Raw genomic sequence first — 25,117 nt, 5'->3', positions numbered from 1 at the left:
TTTCCATATTACTATTGTGGTGATCATGATATAAGTTGATTTTAACTCGTCTTCAAGATAATACCCCTGAACCGACCTGGCTATAACTAGGTATATTTTATTATTCAATCTCCATCGACATATATTAGCTATAAGATATCGTCCGAAAACAGAAATACGTCTGGTCGTACTTATCCCACCCGGTCGAATTATTATGGTAATGATGAGCCCGATTCAGATATTGGAGGTTCGAGGGGACACTTTCCCATACGTCAGCTGGGAGTTGCTTATCGCGTGGCGCCTGCATTAGTGGGCCCGCGGCCCCCGACCCCGCGCCTGCGCTCTCCTCTGCTGTCCGGCGCCGGCGCCGCCGCTCTTAAGCCGCGACAACATTTTTTAGTTTTTTTTTGTCAGCTCTCGATGTGGAAGGTAATTAATGAGGCCGCGGGCCCTCTGTGAGAAAGAAGACACTTGACTTCAAAACGCAGAGCGATTCGCGATCACATGGTGGGATTTCTTACGCATGGCAACAAAAAATCATATTCATGTTTCAGCACTTAAGAAAATTATACATATGCATGTATCCATCGCTGTTGTCATTTATTTCTAGCATTCAATAATACTTAATTAATAATACATATTGATTACCTATCTTATCAAGGAGAGAATCTGATAAAATTAAGACACGAACCGAGTTCACGAAATATAACGTTAACCAAATTATCATACAAAACGAACATTTTATAATATGATCTAAGAGGTAACGCAACAAGGTAACTTCAGTGTATGTAAGTTTCTTTCTAATAGTTAGTGTGTTAATTACTGGATCTGGACACCAAGCTGCTAATTATTGGTGGACCTCGGAGAGGAAGGTCAGCAAAGGTTATCAAATTACTTGCTATTATTGGAATATTTGGATCATCCTCGTAATAATGCCACTGGTTTTGGTTGGAAGTAAAGCCACGTTACCTCGAATGTAAGTAATATAAATGATTAACACCTGCCTTCTGGATACAGCAGCATACACATAGGGTAATTCGCCAATAACTGGCCACTTTTAGTAACTGCATGGCAACCCCAAACCAAAAAAAGAATTCTATTCACCTATAAAAAGAAATCATTATTATTTTTTTAGAATAAGGTTTCAATAACTGGCCACCTTAAAAATGAATTCTGTTTATAGGTGATTAGAATTATTTTTTAGTTAAGGGCGGCCATGCAGTTACTGGCGAATTACCCTGCAACGCATCATTAAAATCATCGGATTGATGATGAACGCGATATAGCAAACATTGTAGTCATTCAAACACGAGACTGATCATAATACTTAGATTATTCTAAGTACTAGCTACTTGGGAAAATGCCTGCTATACCTGTTGAAACATTTAATCCTATTTAATTTGTAGTAAAAATGTGACTCTAAATTCCTAAGGTAAGTAATACGCCTCGTTGCAGCAGCCCGGTTTGGAGCTGGCCGCAGGCGGCGCCTCTCTACACGCCGGCGCAAACATAAGCACAACATAGAACCTTTTATTTGTTAGCTATTAATAACCGGGCCGATCGGAGTGGATTAACACATTAACAGGTTCGCTGTCACCAGAATAAAAGCATTTCCGATTTGTGCGGGAAGCCTTTAACTAAAAAATTGGTGACAGGGTCAGACGACGGGGTAGAGGGTATCAATAAAAATGAGTAGGGCTTGTAAGTTGTAGCAACGGGCGCCACTGGCCCCGACGCGCCGGCGTTCGTTGACGGTTGACGATATGCCTTTTTTGATGCAACATTTAATTTAGTATACTTTTTTTACGACATCCTCTAAATATTTACTTCGCAAAAGATAAAAGCAAGTTAAAGTTTTTCCATTTGTACAGCTCCTAACTATCTTTGGAATATATTTTATTTATTTTGCATTCATGTTAGTGCTTATGTCTAACTTCATTACTAATATATTATGTTACCAACTTACCTAAAAGAAAATATTTTAGGATTGTGTACCTACTCCATGTGTGACCATCGGAACAATATTCCGATTTTATTTATAGCCGTTTTGTCGACTAAATAGTGTTTAGTTTTAAGTTTATAAAATACATACGTATGATAGTTTGTAAGAAGGTATTTGTAATATGGGCCTTGTTGCCTGAATTAAATTTCTAAATAAATAAAATATTACTAAGACACTACATACAGTCCATTCGTCTATCCCATGAACCGTGAATGGTTTTGATTGATTGATTGAATTGATTATTATGTATATTTCAACAAAAGAGAGAGAGAGAGCACCCTCAAGAATAATATTTATCATTTTTAGAAACAACTTTTATACCTACTTTTAGCTTTTGAGTACTTAAGTATAAATTGTTAAAAAAATTTAAAGTGCGTTTTAGACATTGTGATCGTGATTTTCTATCGACTGAAAGTAAAAAAATTAGAATTTGAATTGATGATGGATGTCACTAGAAAAAATCCTCAGGATTGCTAATAAATTTTTTGGTAACCGTATTGTGATCTAAAAAAGTGGCACGATATTTCAAAAACTCCGCTCTCTGAACCTACGTAAAGTTAAGGGGGCCAAATAAGAACACATAATTAATTTAAATTGAACAGACTTCTAGCCTATTCGGTAGTGACCCTGCCTACAAAATACAAGAGGTGCCGGGTTCGAATCCTGGTAAGAGAATTTATTTGTGTGTGTAAACACACAAATAAATACATACTCTTTTTCTGAAAAACGATACATACATATATGTATGTATACCTGCGAGTTAAATAGTCTATACATTTGTATCCGTGATTACGTGCTTAGGAAAATGGCTCTACCGTAGCTAGGTTTTTTTTAAAGGCTTTGGAAGCTTTTTGAAAATTGTAAGCTAGGTGTAACTAAGTACCATATACATACAAGTAGTTACTAGATACTTACATCTAGATGTAAGTATCTAGTAACTTGCTAAAATAGAAGACGGGCGTTCGTCTAAGTAAAGTGTATATTATAAAATTCGTTCCAACGTTTCATGTACCTATTCAATTATCCTTAACCAATTTTAGGGTTCCGTGCCTCAAAAAAAAAAGGAACCCTTATAGGATCACTTTGTTGTTCGTTTGTCTGTCCGTCCGTCTGTCTGTCAAGATACTTTATCTCGGGAGCGCGTGACGGTATCGCGTTGAAATTTATACCATATACTCAGGTCTACAGTCCCTTGAAGCTGTGACAAAATCAAAACGCACTAATCAATGGACCTAGAATTGCTTGGGTACTAGTTTAGTACTTTCTTAAGTGTGTAATGTGTATACCGTAAAAAAAGGTACGGCCGTATATGCCGCAATTATAAACGAACCTAATTGTATATTTCGACACTCTCAAGGGAATCAAAAATTATAAGGTTCTCCTCGCTGACGTAGAACTAAGAAATTTGGCAAGTATTAATCTCGACTTACATTACAAGTACAGGGAAAAATCTAAAAACATTTTTTGTAAAAAAAACAAAAATTAAGATGTACGGAACCCTCGGTAGGCGAGTCCGACACGCACTTGTCCGGTTTTTTAGAATGACGTAAATTAACACATTCTATAAAGGGAATGCGGCCGAGCTCTGGTAAACGTTAATATTTTTAATTTTTATAATCATGTTCTAATTAACATCTGAATCATGCTTCGGTACCAATTTGCCTCGAACTTTTCTAAGTAGGTACATGACAAAATTTACATGGTTAAGGAAAAATTACCTTTGTTTGCCAATCATCTGTAGTACTTAATTGTTTTGTAGAAATAGATTTTATATACATAAATACCATTATGTGACGTCTTTGGTTTAATGTTGTCGAGCCAGTTCATCCTCCTTCTTCCCCTTCCCCGTTTTCCCTCTATTTATTTATTTATTTATTTGATCATTTATACACACATACTAAAAAAGAAATAAAGGTTTTTCTTTTCTCCTATACTTACCTATTGATTTATCTTTTTATTGTGTTTTTCCGTTATAGATACAATATCTAATAAAAAAACGGACGTGTGCGAATCGGACTCGCCCACCGACAACAAAGTGATCCTAAGGGTCCCGTTTTTTCCTTTCAAGGAACGGTATGGAACCCTAAAACACTACTTAATTTCTTCTTATTTACTTTTGAAATATCAGGTAGGTAGCTCACGAAACCGAGGCCATTTCACAAAATTGAAATTTAAACTGAGAGCTTTTGTTTCAAAGTAATATAAAACGAATTAAAAGCAAATTAAGCCGATAGACGAAACATCAGTAAATCCACTTCCACATTCATTGGATCCTTCTAATTGTGGCGGCGGCGGAGGCTTAATGCCGCCGAGACGGGGCCGAGCGGGGCGCGGGGCGTGGGCTCGGGCGCGGGCGCGGGGCCAACACGGAAAGGCTTTCGCGGCGGCGCTTTACAGGCTCCGCTGGCTGCTAGTGCCCTGGACACACAGCTGCTCCACCAACACCTATAATTCTAATATCTACTACAGTTACGACAAAGTTTACATGTTACTACTTTGAGTATAAGTAAAAGTGGCCTGACTGGACGTTTTTAAAGATGGCCACTGACGAGCATTCCAACAGTCCGAATAGCGTGGCTGCAATCCAAAATCGGTCCGTGAATGTCAAAAACGTACAATGTTTATTATTAGGATGCCGTCCATTTGGATGAATCCGTTGTAACGGCATCCACTTGGAAGGCTCGTCAGTGGCCTGCTTAAGGACAGAATTACGCTTCGTATATGTATTTGAGAACTTTACATATGTATTAATACATATAAATATAATACAAACTCTATAAAAGCGTACATATTTGAAGAGGTAAAAAGAAATGATGAATTAAAATAATTATTTCAGTTTGAAGAAACATACTGTACAGTTTGAGATATGTATCCACTTTTCTATGCAGCTAGTATGGCGACGTGATACTTAAGTTGTAGCACTTACTGAGTGTACATATAAAACTAACGACGACGAATTTTATTAGCAAAACCGCAATCAATTCTGCCTGTAGTCCGTTTGTGGTGTATGTCCAGTGTAGCCACGGCCTAACAACGGCTCGATAGCGCCGGCGCTCCAAATTCATTCGATAGGTACACAATATTTTTCGAATATTTGATACAGCTTAATGTTGGTACGGCGTCTGTCTTAACATACACTAAACTTATTACAGCTTTAGGAATACCAACTATAAAAACGAATCATCTAACGACATTCCAAACAAGGACAGATCACTTACTTTAGTATATAAAAAACGCAAAGCTATTCCCCAGATACGATCCGCATTTGACCGATGTTTATTATTTGTTGTTCAACTTTGTTCTTAAAATAATCAACATCATATTTGCCAATATGATGTTGATTATTTTAGTTACAATAATATGCCACTATTATTCGCCTCCCTGCCTACAGCCGATTTTAACGAACTCGCCGCCAAAAAACTCGATTATATGAGTTTCGCTCTCATTTTAAAATGACATGAAGTTTGACATGAATATTAGGTACTAGTATTCGTTGCTTAATATTGTTACTCAAAGAAAATATAGTGAGTAGAAGATTTGTATGTAAACTGCAACGAAAACTAGAACCAGAAGTATTCAAATTACCTAATTCAGAATGTCTCTACTCTACTCTTTACGCTCGGAACCTACGTATAATAACTAAGTGTAAAGGGTTTCCTGAATCACATTTATGACCCTAATCCCAGGTGCATTATCATTTCATACCTAACGTGTTGGCGTCATTATGACCAAGAACCCGCATTATTAGTCGCAGGGTCTTACTACTTGTTCACTATGTTGATATAAATATGTACTTATCATGTAGTTAGGAGTCACACGAACCTATCCGCCGCCACCAGTGGGGAGACACTTTTGCGAAGTTCGATTTTCGCGGTTATAGCTATAGCCCAGCATTGCTCCGAGCAATTATTAGGGTTGGCACCACTTGACTTCCTTTTGCGTGCACGACCACAGATAAGATAATCTCTTGATTTTTGACAACCCCAAAATAGCCGAAAGGGATAGTGCCATATATTAGAAAGGGATAGCATGATTCGACCCTGAACCGCTGTCAAACTTCGGGTTTGTAGGAAGTGTTCTTTCTGTACGGTAGTACTATTATTTCTTCTGTGCCGCCGCCTTACAATCAAGATTCATTTTAAAAACGGTATTTTGAATGAATATGAAATTCCACATAAACATTTAAGAAGCATATATCTATCTCTGGTTCTAGTTTTCGCTGCCAGAATTGTAATAGAAATAAATTAAAGCGGGTGTAAGGTTTTTTTCGGAATTATCCTTTCTAAAGACTCGTACATTTTCTTATACAGTGTTTGTTCGCTCAATAATTATATCTATTAGTAAGACTGTGAAAAAAGTTGAAATAATCAGAAACGTAACATTGGTTAAGTACCTACCTAATTAAAAACTGTTTTTAACCATAACAGGTACATAAGAGTAAATTAGTCATGCTTCAACAATGTCTTACGCATATTGTCGACATTTGTTTTTTCCTACATACATATTAATAATGTATTGCCAACAGGTACTTTCATCTTGTATCCGTTGTAGTTTTTATGTTCGCAGACAGTTTGTATTCTAATTTGACAACCGTGTTAAAAATAGAAGGGCGCGCCGAAACAGATGCGACGCGCGATTTACACGATCCTGATTAGATAGCGCTGATCTCCACGGATAAGCCGCGGCCACGAGACCCGGTATGCGCCTCCGTGTCAACCATATTACTGAACCTGTAACCTCTAATATTTTTTATAGATGAGATGAGGTAAGGCGTTTCGTCGGTATATAATCATAATCAATAGCAAAACTGTCTTACGATTATGGAAATGCTATAATATTTTTTGTACACAAAGATCGAAAAAACAAACCAAATGGTACCACAACAAGCAAAGTAGTCCTACACAAATAAATGTTAAAAGTAATTATCTACTCATAACGTTCTTATAAAGCCTTTGTTGTAGACTCTTTTCAACGTTCGACAAGCTGGTAACATACCTGGTCAAGAGCATTCATTTTTATATTTCAGTCTTGTAGTTTGCGCATAGAACGATTAAAGGTAACATTTCATAAGCGTACATAAGTACTCTTAAGATAATCTCTTTTTATTTTACAGTTTTTTAGTTAGCTACCAGATTAATGTGTAAGGCTCTTATAAGTATAAGTAGAGTTAGACCAAGAAAAGTCTGCAGCGACTTTGATAGCTCACGCAGTGCAAGTGTTATTTATACGACATAATTTCATAGAAGTTTGACGTTTAAAATGACACATGCACTGCGTGGGCTATCAAAATTACTGCAGACTTCTCGGTCTGACTCTATGTATCCTATATCCGATATTTGAGCCTGTACTTAGTAGTATTCTGTGAGATAAAAAATATGAGATTTGGAAGTCGGTTAAAAAGATATAATATACTTCTTTGAGATTTGGAAGTCGGTTAAAAAGATATAATATACACTTAACCTGAAATTAAGCAGTAATTATAAATAGTTATTAGCCTTGTTCGACATTCTTTTAAATTTTATTGTAGGTACCTACCCAACCTGTCTTCTTGATTAGAGCAATATGGGATTAAAGAACCATACCTATAAACTACTCAATCAATCACTTTACTAAAACGTTTTGCATTATGTATTGTGTCATTCAATTGTTCGATTTGTCTTGTGAAATTCTTGTATAGGTAATATAAACGAAGGTTCCGCCATGGTAATATTTTTTTGCTTGCATAGCGAAAACATTGAAATAATATGGAAAATGACGAACATCAACTGACGGTACAATCGACAATTTTTTGTGTAAAAAAAGACTTTAGTTTTGCGGATACTACTACATACATATTATGTATTTGATTACTTATCTACTAGACTAGAGATCGTAAAAGTAGAATTATACGGTCTACATTTTGTGTGTAAGGTTCTACTTTGTAATTTTAAGTTACATTGTTTTTATTTTACAATGAAATTCGTAAAATATAGTGCGATATTGAAAAATTTGACACTCTTTTTTCGTAGGTGTTTTTGAACGATCCGTTCGGACTTTTTTGGGGGTCTATTACCTATAAACCCTCATTATGCGGTTGACGTTGGATCGTTTTTGTCTCTTCCTTTTTGCTAACAACGTGAAAGGGACCGAGAGAATAGAATCCGACTGGTATAATCCGTGGTTGATATTTTCACAGATTTAAATAGTATTTCGGTTGCCGCTATAACAACAAATACTAAAATCAGAATAAAATAAATATTTAAGTGGGGCTCCCATACAACAAACGTGATTTTATTGCCTTTATTTCGGGTAATGGTACGGAATTCTTCATGCGCGAGTCCGACTCGCACTTGGCCGGTTTTCTTACTGATATATTTACCGCCGATACCGCCTCACAAAATTCGTTGTAGGTTGAATAAATATACTTGTTCGTGTGTTGTTTGCAAATATGTACCTATGTAGGTAGGTATATACTGGGATTCGTGTCGGTTATCGCAGTTTTATTTATTAATTCCTTTTTTAGGATTCCGTAACTTAAAAGGCTGGTAAAAATGGAACCCTTGGCTTATAGCATCACGTCCAATTTTCGACTGCAAAGCTACTGGAGTTGAAATAAAAATGGTACACATGATGGTAGGTAATATGTTTTTCACACCACCAATTCGAAAAAGGGCTTTTTCTTCCCTGCTAGGAGGGATCAAAGTGGCACTTTTCTTCCCTGCTAGGAGGGATCAAAGTAACACTTTTCTGTTCTAGCACACTAATTTAAATTTTTTGCACATTATTTTTTTAGCTTAAATAATCTGTTTAAGCATCATAATTTCCTCATAGGAGATGTGAAAAGCAGTACTTATGTGTCACACGGTCTCAAAATTATTTCGTCTTGGGCGTTAACACTTGAATCCCTCATTACGCTAAGAATTCTATTGTAGAATCCATCGCTTTATTCAGGATTCAATGTACGCCCTTGACGGAAATATATCTTTTTATCCCTCGTAACACAAACTACTATTTTATTATGATGGTCATTTTCGGGGTGTAAATTAGAAAGAAAAAGTTTCGCTGTATATTGTGTGATAGGGTACCTACCGAAAAAACGAAAGTATACGTTGTAAGAATTTTTCATCACACTCGCTCAGTAAATGTGGAATTGCACGCAAGTTTAGCGGGAGTTATAAAAAAGTGCCATAATTAACATTTTTTTGTCTTTATACTTAATTTTGAATCGCAAGTGTGATGAAAAACATCGGGGCTTAATAATATTGCAAACTCGAGTCTATAAATCGCTCCGGCAAGCCGTCACGATTTAACTTACTCTTGTTTGAAATATTCAACTTATACCCCATGTAGCACAATGTACTATAATTTTAAGATAAATAGCAGAGATCATTTTAGGCGAGACATAACCATGCACGCTCTATTGGTCTCCGGAACTACTGAATCTACGATTAAAATTTACATAAAATAGTTTTTTTTACAAAAAAAGCACTTTGTATAAAATATGTGTAGGGACTACGCAACCCTCGGGGCGCAAGTCCGACTGTTGCTGCTTTTAGCCTTTTTTTGTTTTAATAACCAAATCTCGTGCACATTTTCTGTTGACCTGTTTACTGACAGAAATTAATTGTCACGAAATATTTCTAAGTAGTAACCCATGATAAAGTTCAGTCTTAACACTGGAAACTCAATATTAAATCAAATGGTTTTCCTACATCATTTGCAATATTCGCATATGCCGTAACATTAACGTTTTGTAAAAAAATATATGTATGTTCTTATAATTAATTATAACTTTCTGTTATGTCTGTGTCCATGCGTATAAATACACGTATACGTAATAATAAGTATAAGGTGCAGTGGCGTAATTTCGACTGAGGTATAATTTCAACTAATCGAAATATCTTCCATGTTACGTGTCAAACAAAAACATGTACTTACAGTACATACTTTACGGCTATAAGGCCTTAGTTTCGTTGGGTATATTTTTACTATTAACTATATATCACTATCGTGAGCTTTTGGGAGTCAGTTTAAATCGATAATATGAGTCGTGACATAATAACCCTTGTGGTTTAAAAAACAGTACAAATTAAGCAGCAAAAAATAGAGGCCGTTATATAATTAGTCAGGTCTTAAAATAATACTTTAGGCACTGTTCTTACAAAAAAATAAGAACCCCATAAGAATATGCCCAAGCAATAACAGGGTAGTATGGGGTGGCACTGAAAACCAACAAATGCCAAATCATAAACTAGAATTAACAGTAAATTCTATTAGGATTTATGGCATTTCAAATCTTTGTTTCCTTAAATGATAAATGTCAATAAAGAAGTGATGCTTATTTATTACCTAATCAAGCGAAACGCATGTACATGTAACTATTTAATTAACATTTAGTTTGGTATAAATAACAACTGTAATTGTTGAAAATCTTACTTCAAATTGCAATATGTACCTAATTAAAGACGCCTGTGCAATCAAACTGATAGGAGTGTATTTATGTGATCGGAGAGCCTTGCAATATTAGTCAATAAACATTAGACGATAACTGGAACTAGGAGTTTAAGTGCTTTCATTATATTTAGAACAGCGATATTTAGGAATACTTAACTTTTATACACCTATTCGATGCAATATTTATTTGCTTAAAAGGGTATAAACAGATGGTATATAGCATTTATTTCCATTAATTATTATAATTTACCGTAATAAGCCGTACAAATATTCATTGACTAAATTTGATTTCACTAAGTTATACCTACAGCTAAATATGTACCTACCTACAGTGAGCAGCGTATGAGACTACGCGTTAAAATTATGAGTATCTAGTTAGGTATCTAATATTCTCAAATAGCTTTTCAAAAAGATATATGTATACTTGTCTAAATGTGAAACAATTAGTGTATTATAGCTATATGTTCTTATATGTATATGGTTCTTATATTAATCTGAAGTACAAATTTATCTAAAATTAAATTGTTAACTAATGTCTGCCATGTAGTAATAAATTATGTTAAAATAATTAATTAATATAGCAATACAGCGGGGAAAAGTCAGCATCCTCGGCACTAAGCCAAATGGGTCTAATTTTTAGACGTAGCTGTGTAAATATTAAATTTAGTTATATTTCGTCTTCTTTCTTTAGATTTATTTAATATTCGGATAATCGAATTCATTTAATATTTTTTCCTGCTAATAAATCTCTGAATATGAAAGAACAGAAATTGATATAATATTTTAATTTTTTTTTCAATTAAGTAAATGATTAAATATACCTACATTTTTTCATAAAAAAATAAATGCCAGTTAATTTAATATTGACTGCTATTGCTACGCTAAAATATATACTTATCGGCTTTAAAATATATACTTTGAAACCTGAATTTTAGAGATTTATCTATATTTGTAAAAATTCTCAGAGATAGGTGCTAATTTGGCACGTTGTTTCTTCCGGAACCTACTGTTGATGCTGACTGTAGGTACCAACGTAATATGGTAGTTATTATCAAACATGACGGATATACTAGATTTTCTATTATCCTATGACAGTTCCATTCCTAGTTTTAACTTCTTTTTATTTGCATCTAGTTACAGAAAAAAAAATTAAACATTTTTTTTTATTTAAAAAATCCCGATCGGAGCATATGCAATTCATTGACATTCGCACTTAGTTGACTTAGCGCCACTTGCACCATCCCATTAACCCAGGGTTAATCAGTTAAACCGTTAACCCAGTGTCAAATTGTACTGGTAATCATGGTAACTCCAGGTTTAACCGGTTAACCCCAGGTAAGTGGAATGGTGCAAGTGAGCCTTAGTTCGCCATCGCCAACCCGCTTTGTGGTGGTACAATATAGACATCCATCCCATTGTAATGCTCTTCGGTCACCAGTTAAGTGTAGTAACTACTAGCACTCATTAGTATTTACAGAACTTTCTAAAAGGCTGGTCGACTACACTAAACTTACTTGCTCCACGCCAATGGCAAGTAATATTAAAAAAGTTGATTAATGGGGATAGAATTTACAATTTACCTAAATTATTCGAAAAGTAAACGATTTGTCATTCGCCAGTCGTATGACGTAATAAGTATAAATTAACGTTGTACATCTATCTATCTATCTAATATATATATAATACCTTTAGTTAAACTAGCAATTTATATTTATTTATAAATATATATATTGCGTGGATCTCGGAAACAGCTCTAACAATTTCGATGAAATTTGCTATAACTATGGGGGTTTTCGGGGGGCGATAAATCGATCTAGCTGGGTCTTATCTCTGGTAAAACGCGCGTTGTTGAGTTTTTCTATGTTTTCCGAGTAAAGCTCGGTCTACCAGTTATTATTATATAAAATTAGGTACATCAATGACACATAAAAAAAAACAACGGGTTGCACTCCGGGACTGCCGGCAGAAGTGAAAACTCAATGACATTGTAACAGTTTTTCGATCAGGTCACGTGTCCGTCTTCAGTCTTACGAATGTTACGATCACGTGATCTGTCACGTGTTTAACATTTTTTTCCCCATCACAAAAAGTGCACAGGGGGCCGATTTTTGAATTTCGTCCGCTCGATATCGTGTATCGGCATTTAAATTCTACTAATAGAATTGAAAACGAGTGGTCAATACCACTCGAATCCCAATTTCTATCGCTCGTATTTCAAAAATTAGCATTTCGCTGTTTTCCACCGATTTTCGAGTGACGAAATCGAACGCTCGAAATTAAAAAATCGGCCCCCAGCGCCGCTATAGAAATTTCACTTCAAAAAACTACTTAAAACTGCTTAATACACATACAGTCAAGTATAAAGCATGTATTAAAGATTTTGTAAAACAATTCCAGTATAGAGCAAGCCATAACATAATTTCATTTATGAGTGGCGCAATTTTTGGTGCAGCCCACAGAGGCTCGCCTTCGTGCACACTCGTGGTTGTGACCGGCTTCGATCGCCGCTTCGTCCGTGCGAGCGGCTTCTTGGCATTTTTGATGTTTTATTACGTTTTTATAATGGATATTAATCCTCAAGTATCACTTAACGGATTCTGTTGACAATAAAAGAAAATGTTTTTTGGGACTGTTAAGATTGCGCTAAACACGGAGAGAGAATTAAAGTGTTACCTATGGGAACTTACGTCAGTTTCAAAAATATATACCTACGGATGTATTGAAATTGACTAGTGATACTAATTTTATGTTGTAATATTGTCAAATAATACTTACAACAACACAAGTTTAAAAACTTAAGCCAAGGCTGATTTTTTTATCAAATTACTTTTAAAAACCTTTAACAATTATCCAAATACCTACTTAATGTTACGTACCCGACCCTTGATATCATTAGGCGATTTTTTTCATAGTATAAGTACCTACATTTTGCGGTAACAAGACGGCCTTTTTAGGGTTCCGTAGCCAAATGGCAAAAAATGGAACCCTTATAGATTCGTCATGTCTGTCTGTCTGTCTGTCTGTCCGTCCGTATGTCACAGCCACTTTTTTCCGAAACTATAAGAACTATACTGTTGAAACTTGGTAATTAGATGTATTCTGTGAACCGCATTAAGATTTTCACACAAAAATAAAAAAAAAAACAATAAATTTTGGGGGTCCCCCATACTTAGAACTGAAACGTGTGGGATATCTATCTATCTATGGATAGGTCTTCAAAAATGATATTGAGGTTTCTAATATCATTTTTTTTCTAAACTGAATAGTTTGCGCGAGAGACACTTCCAAAGTCGTAAAATGTGTGTAACTTCTAAAATAAGAGAATGATAAAACTAAAAAAATATATGATACATTACTATGCAAACTTCCACCGAAAATTGTTTTGAACGAGATCTAGTAAGTAGTTTTTTTTAATCGTCATAAATCGTAAACCGCAATTTTATTATGTTACTTGCTGCTACGGAACCCTTCATTCGCGAGTCCAACTCGCACTTGGCCGCTTTTATTTAATTTTATATGTTTTCCCAGTGACTTGTTCCGTCGTCCGCGCCGTACATTGGTAGGTACAGCTATAAAGGAAACGAGACGCGCCGTCAACTCTGAGAGAAAATACGTCGATATTTGATTCCAAAAATGCATGGAATGCCATAAATTACACGGCGGGCACGAGCCAGCGCATCGCGTTGCACGACGGACGCAACACGGAGCAAAAACTAACACATTGTCTTCACACAAATATTGAGCTATCCATGACAGCACGGGCGGGGCCGGCGTCAGCTAATTGTCTGCGGGAGCGGGACCCCCTTGCAAGACAAAGACGCAACGCAACCCAATAATCCCACTATAAATAACCAGGCTCCTAATGCGCAGGCGCCACGCGTTTTTACCTTTGTTCTCAACGGTCGCCGCTCGATCTTGATACTTGCAAAGAATAGGTAGCCAGATAACCGGTACGTTTGAATAGACGGGACGAAAAACCTACAGTAAAAGTTGATTAAACCCCTTCTCAAGTTTAATACAACGCTGTGTAAACTAAAATAAATGCTATTTCCGAATGACCTCATTTTTGTACGTATTTGACAAATTGAATAGAACTGAATCTAACAGAATAAATAGTTTACTATAGTTTATATAGCCATAATACGCTATTGAAATATTCCAAATGTTCTGTCTGAAGTGCAGTGTAGGTACAGATACCGTCGTCATTCACTGAACGTAAAAACAATTTTACAGCGCCTTATAGCACACAACCGCAGTACGCATGACTCCAATGATGAGGTAGAAACAAGATATTTTGTATTTTTTGTTTACTTATAAATAAACTATTGCATTTACAAATGATAGCACCTGTCAAGAAGTGTGGGTCGCTCTGTCCGCACGGTCCCAGCGTTAAGTGCGAAATATTTCCAAAACCTTCACCGTCTTATTTTTTGTGCCGATTTTAAGAGTACTTAGCTATGCTGCTTAGTCGAATCATCACGAACAAAAAAGTTAATGGGCCGCCACGACGTGATGTATCGATTACAGAAAATTGGCTGGGCGGAGAACATTTTGGTATACAAACATGCAGTTAACACCACTGTGACCTTTTTATAATTCACAGCCAGTAGGTTAAATTATGGTAATAATGCATGTAATACAGGTTGCCTTTTTAGTGTTCCGTAGTCAACTTATAGTTTCGCCATGTCCGTCTGGCTGTCTGTCCGAGGCTTTGCTGCGTGATCTTTAGTGCTAGAAAGCTGCATGCAATTTGGCATAGATATATAGGTAAATATAAATCAATAAATCTGACAAAGTCGTACAATAAAAAGGTACTACACTTATAGTGGGCGTGTATTTTCGCTTACCCCCGTACAGTGTGCGGTATCGTTGGATAGGTCTTTATAAACGAGTACGAGTCTTTAACGAACATTTTTTATAAAGTGAATATTTTCAGATATAATCACTCCTAAAGAAAAAATTGTGTAACCCTTGAGACCAAAAAATATGAAAAAAATCGTAGAGACAGAGCTTGAGAAAAATATTCAATGAAAACTATAGCGAACATGATTGAATTATCAGTTTTTGAGTTATCGCAAAAAGTCTCCCCTTCATAGTAAAAAGACGTTCCTAAATACAGCCACAGTTAAGTTTTAAACGTTATTAAGACATTAAATGGTTTTTAGGGTTCCGTACCTCAAAAGGAAAAAAATGGAACCCTTATAGGATCACTCGTGCGTCTGTCTGTCTGTCCGTCTGTCACAGCCGATTTTCTCCGGAACTACTGGACCAATTAAATAAGTTGAAATTTGGTACATATATGTAAGTTTGTGACCCAAAGATGGACATGCAACGTAAACAAATGAATTTTAAACCACTTTTAACAAGAAAATTAATAAATAAAGTTTTTCAAACTATATCGTGTTACATATCAAATAAAAGAGCTTATTGTAAGGACCTCAAATATATCTTTTTTATAATTTTCGTATAAACAGTTTAGAAGTAATTCAAGAAAATTAGGCAAAAAATGACCATTCCCCCCACTATCTCCGAAACTACTGGGTCTAAAATTTTGAAAAAAATACATAAAATAGGCCTATACCTATAGATAACAGGAAAACCTATTAGAAATCTACAGTCAAGCGTGTATTGGACTAATTACTTAGTTTTTGATCCTACCCCTACGGATTTTTTTAAGACGTTTCACTCACGTTTCACATAAATAAATACATTGTTAAAAATTCTGTAATGTACGGAACCCTTGGAACGCGAATCCGACTCGCACTTGGCCGGTTTTTTTATTATTTATTTAGCATTATTCAAGTACCTAAATAAAGTAAAATGTAAGATAAAAATTGCTTATTTTACTCAATTAATTGATATTTAATATTTTAGTTCTCTAAAACAGTTTCATTAGCTGAATGAGTAATTCCGTTGACTTCTGGCAGTTTTAGTTTTCATAGATACTTTAATTAACAAAACATTTTTAAATGAATAATATCTAATCGCCAATATAAGGAAACAATCATGGCCAAAACTTTTACTTTAACTAAGTAGGTAATGATTATGCAAATTGTCTTTTTGGGTTCATAAAGAGTTGTGAGAGGGCGTTTCATGAAATTACGCCCTAAGTCACTATCAGATAGAGTCATACCAAGAAAAGTCTGCAGCGGATTTGATAGTCCACGCTGTGCACGTGTTAATTTAAAAGTCAAACTTCTATTAAATTATGACGACCATGACACTGCGTGGGCTATCAAATCCGCTGCAGACTTTTCTTGGTCCAACACTTAGGTACCTACACAAAGTCGTGTAGCGTACGGAGTACAGCATGTATGTCCAAGTCATGCCCTAAATGATGTAGTATAGTTTCGTATCTTTGCCTGCGCTACCTATTTTCGCCTAGTTTGACATAAGTTGCCATTAACAAAATGTTTCTAATGTAAGCCTTACACATAAAACTGCTAAATACAAAGTATTTTTCACGGGTGTCAATATTCTTCGACCATTCTGCGGCTAACTTCACACAGTTGACTTTTAGTGAGGTTTTTTCGCGACGCCGACCACACGTTTTTTTAAACCAGTGTTTTAACTTCAGTTTTAAACGGTGATACGGACCCCGTAATGTTAAACTTTTTACATGATTATATCGTATAACTATCTCTTTTTCATATGAAACTATTATTTAATGGCTAGCTCACGTTTAGAAGTCACAATTGGATAAAACGTTGGTGAGGGTACTTTGCGTCCATCTTGTTGCCAAATTTCGCCTACCCCTAGGGTTGACAATTTTTTTGTACCACATTCATTGGTGGATGACATTATTTGTTTCCAAATCTAAATATTTTCTTATGTTTGGTTATTTTAGTTTACGCTATATGCAAATGTTTATTTCTACTCTTACCGATATTGAGTAGGTACCAAATAGGTATTTTTATGTCTTACTTTGTGTAAATAAGGTTGATTTGATGCCAATTACGATAATAACAACAATTAAACAATTTTGTTTAAAATAATATTTTTTTTAACTTATAAACCATTACTCCCCTTTATTTGACATGTTGGTTAATTTTTGGCAGCCCTAGCTTCATTATAGAAAATGTATGAAAACAACTTCAGACTGTTACCAAACTTCGCCTACTACCCCGTTTTTTAAATATATGCCTAGTTTGGTGTAGTTAAGGTTCATAGTATATTAGCACATTCCAAGGAGATGCGACTTAACATGTGTAAGTCACAGAAAAGTAAGTATTAGAGGCAGGGCATGCCATAGGCGAAGATTGGGAAATATACCCAAACATCGCCTATTGCCTTTGGGGCCATTTATTACCAACTTAACCAATGAAATTCAAAGTTTTAGTGGTGTAAACTGATAGTTAGGAATACTAAAAAACGTTTTTTCGCCTTAATGGATTAAAATGCTTTCAAATTTGAGAGATTTTTTGAGAAAAGTGACAAAACCCGGGCGAAGATACGAAACTCTACGGTACTAATTGATGACATTTCATGAAATATTCCAAAATATTTATCTTCCTTAAAATACAGCCTATTAAAGTGGTTTTTCATTTGCCTTAGTTTTTAGGGTTCCGTACCCAAAGGGTAAAACGGGACCCTATTACTAAGACTTCGCTGTCCGTCCGTCCGTCCGTCCGTCCGTCCGTCCGTCCGTCCGTCCGTCCGTCCGTCTGTCACCAGGCTGTATCTCACGAACCGTGATAGCTAGACAGTTGAAATTTTCACAGATTATGTATTTCTGTTGCCGCTATAACAACAAATACTAAAAACAGAATAAAATAAAGATTTAAATGGGGCTCCCATAGAACAAACGTGATTTTTGACCAAAGTTAAGCAACGTCGGGCGGGGTCAGTACTTGGATGGGTGACCGTTTTTTTTGCTTTTTTTGTTTTTTTTTTTTTGCATTGTGGTGCGGAACCCTTCGTGCGCGAGTCCGACTCGCACTTGCCCGGTTTTTGATACTCAAAGCTTACTCTCGCCGATTTATGCATATCCTGATATGCGATATTTTGGGATACCTTGGAAAAAAGTGAGGTCTTATATTTCCAGAATTTGTCGCACAACTTTGAAGTATTTTTGAGAAAAAGGAGAATGTTAATTTCTTTAAAGAAAATTGTCTTAAATAAAAGGGATTTGACAGTGAAAAGTAATGTCAATTTGCCTCCTCATTACTATTGATTCTAAATTCATAAACATCTACATGTTATAAAACTTAGCTGGCGGCCTAACCAAGGTGAGGTGACAAACGTTTTCGCTAAACGCGCTACGTTTGCGCGATAGAGAAACGCTGTGTGTCTCTCTATCACTCTTCCATATTACTGCGACAGTGACAGTTGCGTTTCGTTCGCTAAGGAACGTAATCGATTGGCACGTTGGCTACGGACCCTGAGCTCGTAAATTTGTTAGTGCGTTTTTTAGCGAACCTTTAAGTGTCCGGCCGGGGTATGAGGTGGCCGGGCCGGCTGGCGCCCGCCGCTAGCTTCCTGAGATGGTATCTTAACGTTATATTTATTGTTTTCTGATGAGACATATCAACATAAATGCCATCTGATTGCGATCATAGATCACGACCTCCGTGGCTCGCCTGGCTAGCTTTTGTTTGTGAATGAGGTAATCCTACAGTTAAGCCAAAATTAAAAAAAAAACTACTAGTTTGTAATAACAAGATATGTATATATATACATTGGTATTACTAAACGAAATTGAAAAATAGCTTAAATCTAAAATAGGCCCTTGAGGCATTGTACCAAGGATACTGGTGGAATTTCCTCGCTGTATCGCAATGCTGATACGTTGTGCGAGGTAGCCGCCAGCTCTTCGGTCCCCAGTTACGTCAACCAGATGATTGTAGTTCAATTGAAGCCAGGCATCTACCGCTGACACTAGGTACCTTTTATTAACATTAAAGGCACTCCTTCGTTAGCCCGATATGTATGAGTTTCGCAATTACGTTCCGGGATAACGGAAAACGATTTTTTTTACAAATAAGCATAGGTTTTAGCAAAGAAGATTAAGTTTACAAAACGTAAAAATATAAAAATAGTGCAGACACGTTAATTATTTGGTTTTTGTGACCGACACACAATAACCAATGCTAACAAGTAAATTCTAACTTAAAAAGCAATCAATGTCATGTACTTGCACTGATACAAAAAGCCTGGCCGATGCCCAAGAGCAGGAGTGGTTTAGTCCCAGATTGACCAGATTGAACATATAAGTTGCACTGAATGGCAAACGAAAGTTTCACCATAATAATGTGAAAAGTGGAGGTATTTGTGCGCAGTACCTGGGCCCGACGCGGAAGCCTCGGCCGCACCGGCGCCGGCGCGCGCCGCAGCGACACGTCATCGGTGACAAACGCTGTCTTATGTGTAGCAGGGTCCTTGCTATTGTTTCATGTACAAGCAACAATAAAAGTAGCGGATCAGACTACGCGTCAAAAGTATCTACCATTCTCAAACAGCTTAAAATCAATAAGAGATATATTTCTCTATGTAAAAAATTTTGACTCTCAACAAATACTTTTGAACAAGAACTGTAGAAATTGATCTCTTATAGTTAGGCCAAGAGAAGTTGGCAACGATTATGATAACACACGCAGTGCATATGTTATAAATAGCACTTTCTGATAATAATAATAGGTTAAGAATTACATCTGATCCATATCTAATCCAGATCTATTTCTTGACCTATTACTAAAATCGGAATACACCTATCTGTTTGGAAAAGGTACTTATCTCTACTACCGTACTCTATCTACCGTTGTCTCATTCGTTACTATTGATGCTGACTGTACCTATTTATTGCTTTACAAGTGCACGCCATAAATGCCACAAGCTTGAGGAATAAAACGCTGTTGTGAAGATAAAATGAGGGATAGTTATTATAGTTACGGGTAATGTAACCTAAATAAATAACCTGTTAAAACGTTACATTATAGTGTAGATATTTACGTGTAAAAAAAGTCATAGAAGGTAATATTTGCATACTTAAAATCACTCTACACAATTTTATCAACGGCCCATATCACACCCGAGCTTAATTTTTGTTGGTATTTTTAACTTCAACCCTTTGGTGTGGGGTGATGTCGGATAGGTCTTTCAAAACAACAAAACAAATAGCGATCTCCAACAACTATTTTTGACAAAATGATCAATTTACCAAATATGTATTCGCCCCTAAAGAAAAAATATATGTCCCCAGTCCCCTCTGACTTTTGATCTATTTGTCCAAAGAAATACGAAAAAAAAAGTACAGCTTAAGAAAGATATTCAATGAAAACTATGATTGATAAAAAGAAATTTAGGTACTTACATTTTCATTACTCCGAGTTCTTTTCTATACCTACTCGTATATATTCCATAGGTATTATAATGGTATGTTCGATTTCTGACTGAATGGTAAGTATGTTATTAACATCTCTAACATGTCTCTCCCGTAATGCCTGTAGTAACTTTGAGTATGGCTTTTGTACATGCACAAGTATAAACAATATAAACATAGTTATCGTGTGAATGTTCTATATTACATAGCTGATAGCCGGCGTGTCAGCTCTAATTGAGTGCATTACTTTTTCAGTAGGAGGAGCTGAGAATCGTTTAATTATTGAACAAACATACTCACTACTCCGTTCCGCACGACTTCGGCCTGCACAGTCTACCTACCAATTCTACCAGTCCTTGTTTATATATAAGACACAAGAAAAAAATGTGAATAATGAGTAGTTAGCCTATTTAACTTGTTAAAATCACTGGTAAAAGTGAACCTATTGGATATTATTCTTACTTATTATACATTTTTACCGAATGTACGTATGGTAATCAATCGATTTGGGTTATTATAGACTTCGCAAGCAATTTTAATATAGTCATTGCCACTTCCACAACTGTGGATCTATCGTCACAATTGTAGTCGGTGAAACGGTGTGGACTAATGTCGCGCAAAATAATTAAGAACTACAGCTGCAACTGCACCAGGAATGGCCGAGCTGGGGTCGGGCCGGAGCTTCCGGAGCTATTCCGGAGCTTTGTTTTCTATGGAAAGCACCACGTGGTCAGCCGTCATCGAAAATGATATGTCGGACGCCTCGGCCCGGGCACGGCTCGGTCTAGCGTGAGTCATCCTTTACTGCCGCCTACTGCTACAGCTCTATTACAGCTGCTCCCGAAGTGAACGTCAATCGCGTTATGCGGCGGCGAACGTCACTCATATTACCAAATATTGACAGATACAGCGGCTGTAGGTATCAACGCCGCGCCGCGCCGCCGCTGTAACTACTTAGGTTATACGCAGCAGCGTTACATCCAGCTGCAGTTGACATCCGAATCTCACATTTAAACATACATGTCAGGTGAAATAGCTTTTAAACGATATAGCTTTAAAAAATGCCCATTGTAGTCACAGCCGGCCGATGGTTTTCGCAAAGTACACGATAAATACGGTGCGTCATTTTTGTAATAGTATTAAATACGCTATTTTTTAAACGTTTTATTTAATAAGGAGTAAAGGTACCAAAGTTCGATATAAACATTTGTCGTGTGTCGTTCAATATCTAGGTTTTTATTAGGTAAGTACATAGACCAAGTAGGTACCTAAAGGAAAAGCTCAACGTCGTGTCGTATCAGGCTGTCAAGGGGAAGGCAGAGGACCGACATGCATGGAAATCCCTCCACCGACTCTTAAATAAATGGTGATAATGATTAGGTAAGTATATGGAGTTGGCCAGTCCTACGGTATCTGTCTTTATACATATGTATAGGTATTTTAAATACCTGAGAATTTTAAAATTTGCAAGAAAATGTACTGTATTAGAATAAAATCTAAAGGCTTACAAATATACATTAAGAAAAGTTACTTAGCTTACCAGAGTATTTCTTGGGAAAGTCGATTTCATCACTCACCAATGTAAATATGAATGGGTCCGCCCAACAGGAATAGTTCAGTTGTCAGCTATGAAAATATGTAGAAATCACCAAGCACACACGACTCGATCACTAAAGTACGTTCAATCAGATTGAGGTAGATGAAGAGATGAGATAGCGGCCCGGTGAGATAACGAACGCGTGCGTCAGGGCCGAAGCGTACGAGAGCACTGGCAGAGGCGTGGGCTTGCCGCTGCGGCGCGCGCCCACCCGGGCCGCCCAGGGGCGGGGCCGGCACCGCCGCCATGCCCTCCATCTTGTAACGGTACGTCGAGGAAAATAGGAAAAGTTGTTTTCATAGATTGCAAGTTCCAATTTGGTGACGCAACGCAGATGTGGTCAGGAGACGTCGATGTACGCGGGGTGGCGGCGCCGCGCACGCGGGCGGCGCGGCCGATGGGCGGCACGTTATCGGCCGCGAGTAATGGGCGCCGCACACAGATTTATTACGGCGGGGTTAGTTTTAGGCCTTAATGGAATTATTGCTGGCTTTTTGTTTATGGGCACGCGGCCCCGCGCTGTAATTAATCCTCGCTCCCCACCTCTCCCGGGCGGAGGCGGATGTATTGGTTCTTTAATTAATTAGTAGCGCAATTGCTCTAAATCAATCCGGAGGGTAATAGACGGCCAGCATTAATCCAGCGGTTCGCGGCTGTGCGACGGTAGTAGTAGTTGTCCAAGAGGCCGACGATGCCCGTCTCTGATAGTATAATTACCTATTACATTTAGGAGGGTCCATAATTATTTGGCTCGAAGCCACCGGTTAATATATTTTGGTCGGTACTTCCTATGTTAATTAGAGTATAATATTAATACTATGGGAATGAGTTTTATCAATATTTTATTACAAAACAAACAGCAACGTTTATGTGTGGAGATCATTATTAATTTTGTCTGCCAGTCTGTGTGAGTAGGTAGGTATTAAAGCATAGTTCATCTACATGAACTATGCTCGAAAAAGGTTTTGGAGTGGTATATATTCTTCAAATAATGTCGATTTTATACACCGATCAATGAACCCTCCAAACTGTCCTGAGTTCCGCCCAATCGAGAACTACTGGGCAATAATGAAAGGTAAATTGCATAAAACTGGGAAAACAGTAGAGAGCTCAATCAAGAAAAATGTCCATGATTTCGCACGAAATACTAATAAATGTTTATAATTTTTATAAATGCTGTTAAATAAATAAATAGGTATGCTATTTTTATCGCTTAAAAGCTACCTGTTTTCATTTACTTGAAAAAGCTTAGACTTCGATTGCGTAACATTTCTATACTATGCACTATGCTTTATTTAGTTGACTATTGGTGTAAGATTGACTTATTTGAGGCAAAAACATGCGGTGGGTAGGTAAAGATGTGCCTATTCTTTCGGAAGCCATGGGGGAGTTCAAAATTCAGATGCGGAATGTGAACTTCGAATAAGTACTATGTGTGGTGGAAGGCCTGACCTAGAGAGTAAATAGAAAGTAAATATACCTATCTAATCTATCAATTGTCATGGTTAGCTCACCTAGGTATTAGGACTTATATCTACCTACTTATAAAATTTCGACTAAACTGGATCGCTTCAATAAAACTATTTTTAATTATTAACCCGCCTACAATCGTTCATTAAAAAACTTTCTCATTTTCCAAAGTTGGTTACAAATAATGTGTTGACGCTTCATTCAATTTAAATGGCTTGTTAACTTTGACGTTCTAAAACACGCCAAAAACATCCAAATGCTATTTGTATATATGTATTGTATTAGGGCCATAAATGTACGTACACCGTTTTTCGACGGTAAAAACTTTCATTACTTTAATGTTACATTCCTAAAAAATGTCTAGGTACAAACATTGTACACGACAGCTGCTTCATAAATAATCGCCCTGAAGCATTGTCGGGCCATGCTCGGTGATGGGTTACGTAGTTACCATTCTGTCAAAATAGGCCAAACGGGGGCTATTTCGAGCCTACAGCCTGGTGACAGACGGACGGACGGATGGACGGACGGACGGACAGCAGAGTCTTAGTAGTAGGGTCCCGTTTTAGCCTTAGGGTACGGAACCCTAAAAAAGGCATGAATGTACAACTATGTAAGTAGGTACTTACCTAATTAGTGATTGCCACCGGCGACTCGGCTTGGAGCATTCTCGGCTTATCGTTATCAGCGTAACACGACTTCGGCAATTACTCCCCATTCAAGTTCCTTTGTCGCCAATGCCGCAAAAGACCACAAGATAATTACATGTAAAAATACAAAAACCCTAACAAAGGCGTAAAGGGATTAGTAGAAAACCCTTCACCGATACCCAAATATTTAAGTCACTTACAAGGAAAGTGGTGCAGGCTCCGAGGCTGACCCGCTAAGTTAATGCGATGGCATTACGTAGAAGGGTGAGTCGCGCCTGCAACCACAACAACCTTTGTTTCACGTGTAAGTACCTACTTACTTGCTAAGACTTGAAGGTTCAACTCTCTAGGTTGCAACCAAAGTAGGAAATGCAATTTATTCCATGCTTTCACTTGATACTATACTTACACATCTTTTTCACACGGTAATGTAATTTTTTCCTTAATTTTATACACGTACACTTAAACAGTCGTACATAGGTACATTGCGTCTAGGTCAGTGGTTCCCAAAGTAGACTGGGCTCTGACCCACTTAAAAAAACCCCCAAATTCGGGATCTTAGTAACCCTCAGGTACCCTAGTAGTTTCGAGGCCCACTTAATATGAGTACCTATTCGCTCGCGAGCCACCACAATGGGTGCACCAACTGCACCACCGCGACTCATAGT

The 25,117-nt window shown here is 37.0% G+C and overlaps 1 protein-coding gene and 1 long non-coding RNA gene across 4 annotated transcripts in view; one reads left to right on the top strand and one right to left on the bottom strand.

Moving 5' to 3' along the window:
- The window catches only part of LOC134679018 (uncharacterized), a 473,913-nt gene extending 460,211 nt beyond the window's left edge, over positions 1-13,702 (top strand). Inside the window, exon 2 of the long non-coding RNA XR_010100277.1 lies at positions 13,626-13,702. This is a non-coding gene — a long non-coding RNA (uncharacterized LOC134679018). The remainder of the gene's footprint in view (positions 1-13,625) is intronic.
- The window catches only part of LOC134679010 (GATA-binding factor A-like), a 66,271-nt gene extending 43,708 nt beyond the window's left edge, over positions 1-22,563 (bottom strand). The window contains exon 1 of one of the 3 annotated variants that reach the window (XR_010100275.1): positions 22,310-22,563. The gene's annotated coding sequence lies outside the window, so the exon portion shown is untranslated. The remainder of the gene's footprint in view (positions 1-22,309) is intronic. The other 2 variants (XM_063537798.1, XM_063537799.1) reach the window with 2 other exon arrangements.
- Between the last annotated feature and the right edge of the window lie 2,554 nt (positions 22,564-25,117).

Source organism: Cydia fagiglandana, chromosome Z (assembly GCF_963556715.1).
Source record: "Cydia fagiglandana chromosome Z, ilCydFagi1.1, whole genome shotgun sequence".
NCBI lineage: Eukaryota > Metazoa > Arthropoda > Insecta > Lepidoptera > Tortricidae > Cydia > Cydia fagiglandana.
This window is presented reverse-complemented; position numbering and strand designations above follow the sequence as displayed.